Source organism: Sapajus apella, unplaced genomic scaffold (assembly GCF_009761245.1).
Source record: "Sapajus apella isolate SASKATOON/1434 unplaced genomic scaffold, GSC_monkey_1.0 scaffold111, whole genome shotgun sequence".
In the NCBI taxonomy this organism is placed as follows: domain Eukaryota; kingdom Metazoa; phylum Chordata; class Mammalia; order Primates; family Cebidae; genus Sapajus; species Sapajus apella.
This window is the reverse complement of record NW_022437051.1, coordinates 2,120,685-2,127,509: the sequence shown is the minus strand read 5'-3', so window position 1 is coordinate 2,127,509 and position 6,825 is coordinate 2,120,685. Positions and strand designations below refer to the sequence as shown.

General features: G+C 44.7%; 1 long non-coding RNA gene across 1 annotated transcript in view; it reads left to right on the top strand.

Annotated features, from left to right (window-relative positions):
• The first annotated feature begins 225 nt into the window (after positions 1 to 225).
• LOC116537488 overlaps positions 226 to 6,825 on the top strand; it is a 22,174-nt gene continuing 15,574 nt past the window's right edge. The window contains exon 1 of the long non-coding RNA XR_004263146.1: positions 226 to 263. This is a non-coding gene — a long non-coding RNA (uncharacterized LOC116537488). The remainder of the gene's footprint in view (positions 264 to 6,825) is intronic.

Genomic DNA, 6,825 nt, shown 5'->3' with positions numbered 1-6,825 from the left:
CCCACATAAATACAGTCAATTGATCTTTGAAAAGGAGTAAAAGTGGGCCGGGCGCGGTGGCTCACGCCTATAATCCCAGCACTTTGGGAGTCCGAGGCGGGTGGATCACGAGGTCAAGAAATCGAGACCATACTGGTCAACATGGTGAAACCCTGTCTCTACTAAAAATACAAAAAAATTAGCTAGGCACGGTGGTGCGTGCCTGTAGTCCCAGCTACTCGGGAGGCTGAGGCAGGAGAATTGCTTGAACCCGGGAGGCAGAGGTTGTGGTGAGCCAAGATTGCACCATCGCACTCCAGCCTGGGTAACAAGAGCTAAACTCCGTCTCAAAAAAAAAAAAAAGAAAAAGAAAAAGAATAAAGGTGATGCAATGGAACACAGATCGTCTTTTCAACAAGGCTGCTGGAATAACTAGACATCCCCATCCCAAAAAATAAAATGATTCTAGACACAGACTTTACACCCTTCACAAAAGTTCACTCAAAAAGGATCATAGACCTGAATGTAAAATGTAAAACTATGCAACGCCTAGACAGTAACGTAAGAGAAAATCTGGACGGCTGAGTGTTTCATGATGACTTTTTAGATACAACACCAAAGACATGATCCCTGAAGATAAGAATTGATAAGCTGGACTTTATTAACATTAAAATTTTCTGCTCTGAAAAAGATACGCCAAGAGAAAGAAAAGGCAAACCACACATCAGGAGGAAATATTTGCAAAAGACTTATCTGATGAAAGACTGTTATTCAAAATATACAGAGAATGCCTAAAACTCAGCAAGAAGAAAACAAACAGCCCGATTTTAAAATGGGCAAAAGACCTGAACAGATGCCTCACCAAAGAAGACACACAGATGGCAAATAAGCATATGAAAAGATGCTCAAATCACACGTCACCAGGGAAATGCAAATTAAAACAATAATGAGATACCACTGCACACCTATTAGAACGACCGAAGTTCAGAACACGGACGACACCGAACACTGGTGGGGATGTGGAGTAATAGGAGCTCTCATTCGTTGCTGGCAGTAATGCAAAATGGTACAGCCAGATGGAAAGGCAGTTTGGCAGTTTCTTATAAAACTAAGCATTCTCTTACCATATGATGCAGCAATCACAGCCCTTGGTATTTACCCAAAGGAGCCGAAAACTTATGTCCACACAAAAGCCTGCACACAAATGTTTATAGCAGCTTTAGATTTAGTTGTCAAAACATGGAGGCAGTAAAGACATCCCTGGTAGGTAAATGGATAAGCAGACTGCAGTATATCCAGAGAGTGGAATATTATTCAGTGCTAACAAGAAAGGAGCTATCTGGTCTGGCGCGGTGGCTCACGCCTGTAATTACAACACTTTGGGAGACCGAGGCAGGCAGATCACTTGAGGTCAGGAGTTCGAGACCAGTCTGGCCAGCATGGTGAAATCCTGTCTCTATTAAAAACACAAAAATTACCTGGGCATGGTGGCACACACCTGTAGTCCCAGCTACCTGGGAGGCTGAGGCAGGAGAATTGCTTGAACCTAGGATGTGGAGGTTGCAGTGAGCTGAGATCACACCACTGCAATCCAGCCTGGGTGACAGAGCAAGATGCTGTCAAAAAAAGAAAAGAAAAGAAGAAAGAAAAAGAAAGAGAGAGAGAGAGAAAGAAAAAAGAGAAAGAGAGAGAGAGAAAGAAAGAAAGAGAGAGAGAAAGAAAGAAAGAGAAAGAAAGAAAGAAAGAGAGAGAGAAAGAAAGAAGCTATCAAGCCATGAAAAGACATGGAGGAAACTTAAATATGTATGAAGTGAAAGAAGGCAATTTGAAAAGGCCACATCCTAGGTGATTCCAACTATATGACATTCTGGAAAAGCCAAACTCTTGAGACAGTAAATAGTGGTTTTCAGGAGGCAGAAGGGAGGGACGGATGAACAGGCAGACCACAGAGGATTTTTAGGCTAATGCAACTATTCTGTGCTATACTATAATGATGGATCTATGTCATTATACACTTGTCCAAACTCAGAGGGTGGGCAACACCAAGAATGAGCCCTAATGCAATCTATGGACTTTGTGTCAATGTAGGCTGATCATGTGTGACAAATGCACCATTCCAGTTGATGCTGATAATCAGGAATCCATGCATATCTGAGGGCAGAGGGCATACGAGATGTCTTTGTACCTTCCTCTTAGTTTTGCTGTAAATCTAAAACTGCTCTTTTAAAAAGTCTAAAATACACAAAAAAGAAAAGGTCAGATGTAGTGGCTTATGCCTGTAATCCCAGCACTTTGGGAAGCCAGGGTGGGAGGATCACTCGAGCCCAGGAGTTCAAGATCAGCCTGGCCAACATAGCAAGACTCCATTTCTATATTATATTTTTAAACAAAAAAATACAATTTGAATTTTAAAAAATTAAAAAAAAAAAACCTCAACCCTTTTCTTACACCATACACTAAATTAACTTGATCATGGATCTATGTATAAATGCTTAAATTATCGAATCTCTAGGAAAAAAAAAATCTCTCTCTCTTCGTTCAGAGACAGAGTCACCCAGGCTGGAGTGCAAAGAAGATCATACTCATTGTAACCTCAAACTCCTGGGTTCAAATGATCCTCCTGCTTCAGCCTCCCAAGTTACTGGGACTACAGGTGCACAGAAAATCTATTCTTACTTGGAGTAGGCAAAGATTACTTAGATAGACCAAAAATACCAACCTGCAAAAGAACAGAATTGGTAAGTTGTACTTTATGACAATTAAGATCTTCTTTGCCTTCAAGGCCGTTGAAGATAAAATGGCAACCCATGGGGGAGGAAAAAAGATTAATATATTTGCAACACATATATCTGACAAAGACCATGTTTCTGGAGTATATAAAGGACTCTTATAAATCAATAATGAGAAGAAAAAAAAAACCCTTTTATTTGCTTTTGTTGTTTTGAGACAGGGTCTTGCTCTATTGCCCAGGCTGGAGTGCAGTGGCACAATCATAGCTCACTGCAGCCTCGAAGTCCCAGCATCAAGCAGTCCTCCCACTTCAGCCTCACAAAGTGTTGGGATTAAAGGTGTGAGCCACTGAGTCTAGCTCACCTAATTTAAACATGTGCAAAAAATTTCAACTGACATTTTACAAAAGAAAAAATAGAAATGGCCAATAAGTCCATGGAATGATGCTGAAGTATAATTTGTCATCAGAGAAAAGAATATTAAAGCACAATGAAAACTGTACATACCCACCAGCATGGCTAAAACCAAAAAAAGAATACTGACCAAACCAAATATTGGTCAGGATGTGAAGCAACAAAAACGCTCATAAATGGCTCGTGGGAATGTAAAATATGAGACAAGCAATTTGGAAAACAACTCAGCCGTTTCTGACAAAGTTAAGAATATGGGCCGTGTGCAGCAGCTCACCCCTGTAATCCCAGGGAGGCCAAGGCAGGCAGGTTACTTGAGGTCAGAAGTTTGAGACCAGCCTGGCCAGCATGGCAAAACCCCATCTCTACTAAAAATACAAAAATTAGCCGGGCATGGTATCTGCACCTGTAGTTCCAGTTACTTGGGAGGCTGAGGCAGGTGAATCTCTTGAGCCTGGGAGGTGGAGGTTGCAGTGAGCCGAGATTGCACCACTGCACTCCAGCCTGGGCAAAAGAGCAAGAATCCGTCAAAAAAAAAAATGCACTTACAGTATGATGCAGCAATTCCACTCTGAGGCATTTAATCAAGAACGATAAAAACACATGTTCACAGAGACTTTTATGAATAGTCCTAGCAGCTCCATGTACAATAGCCAATAACTGGAAACAACTCACTTATCTCCCGACGGGGAATAGATGCACAAATGGTGGTATAGACGATGGAATGCTACCCAGCAACACAATGTAAAACACTGACGCAAAAACTACACACAACAGTCTTAAAAGCAAAAAAGCAGCAAGAGCCTGGGCGCGGTGCCTCACACCTATAATCACAGCACTTTGGGAGGCCAAGACAGGCATATCACAAGGTCAGGAGTTTGAGACCAGCCTGGCCAACATAGTGAAACCCCGTCTCTACTAAAAGTACAAAAGTATTAGCTGGGCATGGTGGTGCTCGCCTGTAATCTCAGCTACTTTGGAGGCTGAGGCAGGAGAATCGCTCGAACCCGGGAGGCAGAGGTTGTGGTGAGCTGAGATCGTGCCACTGCATCCAGACTGAGCAACAGAGTGAGACTCTGTCTCAAAAAAAAAAAAAAGCAAGACATAAATGAGTGCATGCTATAGGACTATATTTACAAGAAATTCTAGAAAAAGCCAAACTAGGCCAGGTGTGGTGGCTTATACCTGGAATACCAGAAAACTGGGAGGCTGAGGCGGGTGGATCACAAGGTTAGGAGTTCGAGACCAGCCTGACCAACATGGTGAAACCCCCGTCTCTACTAAACATATAAAAAATTATCCAGGCTTGGTGGTAGGCACCTGTAATCACAGCTACTCGGGAGGCTGAGGCAGGAGAATCACTTGAACCTGGGAGGTGGAGGTTGCAGTGAGCCGAGATGGTGTCAGTGCACTTCAGCCTGGGTGACAGAGTAAGACTCTGTCTTAGAGAAAACAACAGCAACACTAATCTAGAACGATTTGCTGCCTGGGTTGTGGGGGAGTTGAGATTTTCTGCAAAAGGACATGAGGGAACTTTCTGCAGTATTAAAAATATATTTTTTCTTTTTTTTAGCCCCAAAGTGAAAGTATTGATGACCAATTGATTGATTTTCTTCTGTTATTATTATTTGCTTAGAGATGAGGTCTGACTTTGTCACCGAGGCTGGAGTGCAGTGGCACTACCATGGCTTACTGCAGCCTCAACCTCCCAGGTTCAAGTCACTTTCCTGGCTCCAGTCCGCTGTCCTCACAACAGCCCGAGCAATATTTATGCTTAAGGGCCGGGCGTGGTGGCTCACGACTGTAATCCCAGCACTTGAAAGGCCAAGATGGGCAGATCACTTGAGGTCAGGAGTCTCAGACCAGCCTGGGCAACATGGTGAAACCCCGTCTCTACTAAAAATACAAAAACTAGCCGGGCATGGTGGCACACGCCTGTAGTCCCAGCTACTCGGGAGGCTGAGGCAGGAGAATCACTTAAGCCCGCGAGGTGGAGGCTGCAGTGAGCTGAGGCCACCTTGCTGCACTCTAGTCCAGGTGACAGAATGAGACTCCATGTCAAAATAAATTTTAAAAAAGTAAAATCAGCATCTGCTTATAAAGCCCTGCACATATAAAAACCTGCCCCCTGCCATGCTTTCCAATGTCATGAGGGAGCTGTTTCCCCTCACTTACCTCACTGAGGACCATCCTGATCCCACTTTGGGTTCATCACATGGCGTCCTGCCTCAGGACCTTGGCACATGCTGTTTTCTTTGCAAAGACCCCTCCCTCACCCCCACACAACCCATTCCTCAGGCTCTGTTAAAATGCCACATTTTTGGAGAGGCTTCCCTGACTCCTCTTTTCCAGATCCAAACAGACCTCTCTACTCTCTTTCATTTTAACCTGGGTTTCACAGCCATGGCTTTTGTCACAATTTGAAGCTACCTTCCTCTTTCTGGGTATAACTGGTATATCCTGCTTCACCAGATGAAGCGAAGCTAATTCGTACTGCCTTCTTCTTCAAGTCAGAACTGGCTCTCGCTCCCACTTGCCACATTTCCAGGACGCTCGTTTACCTCTAGTTTTCCTCCTTCTATCAAACTGCTCCCAAACTTCAGGGATTGACTTAGCTTGAAGGAGCCAATTCTGATCTCAAATACTTTGACAAGAATAAGATAGCCTCCGATCGGTTTACAAGTTTACTGGTTTTGTGTTGTTGTTGTTTTGTTTTTAAACTGTTATTGCTCCCCTTGTGGTTAAAAACTGGCCAGGCGCAGTGGCTGACGCCTGTCATCCCAGCACTTTGGGAGGCTGAGGCAGGACCATCTCTTGAGGACAGGAGTTTTGAGATCACACTGGGCAACATAGTCAACCGTCCCCCACATCTCTACAAAACATAAAAATAAAGTAATTAGCTGGGCATGGTGGCACATGCTTGCAGCCTCAGGTATGTGAGAGGTGAAAGCAGAGAGGGTCGCTTGAGCCCAGGAGGTCAAGGCTGCCGTGAGCCGTCATTGCGCCACTGCAGTCCAGCCTTGGAGAGGGAGCGAGACTCTATCTATAAATTTAAAAAGTAAAATAAATAAATAAAAATAAAATTGGATGGCTTCGAGAGACCTGCTGGCAGAGAGAACACCAAGGGTCAGGAGGGAAGCTCACGAGGAGGGAAGGAGTCTCTGGTCTCTCTCTTGCAGCCGATGCTTTGCAGAGTGAGCAGGCGTCAGCCAGTGGGTTACAGATGAGGAGCCCCGGGGAGACGGGCAAGGGAGTCGGGAGTCAAGCAGGCATGTGCTCTACGCAAAAGCTCCCAGGGTCCCACAGCGGACTTGGGTGTCAGTTTACCTGAAACTTATCCACCCTCTGAAGTGGAAGGGAAAGGGCCATCAAACTGGTAGAAAGGAGTCTTAGTGGCCGGGCACGGTGGCTCATGCCTGTAATCCCAGCACTTTGGGAGGCCGAGGTGGGCAGATCATGAGGTCAGGAGATCAAGACCATCCTGGCCAACATGGTGAAACCCCATCTCTGCTAAAAATACAAAAATTAGCCAGGCGCGGTGGTACGGCCTGTAATCCCAGCTACTCAGGAGGCTGAGGCAGGAGAATCGCTTGCACCAGGGAGGCAGAGTTTGCCACGAGCCAAGATCGCACCAATGTACTCCAGCCTAGCAGAGTGAGACTCCATCTCAAAAAAAAAAAAAAAGAAAGGAAGGAAGAAAGGAAAG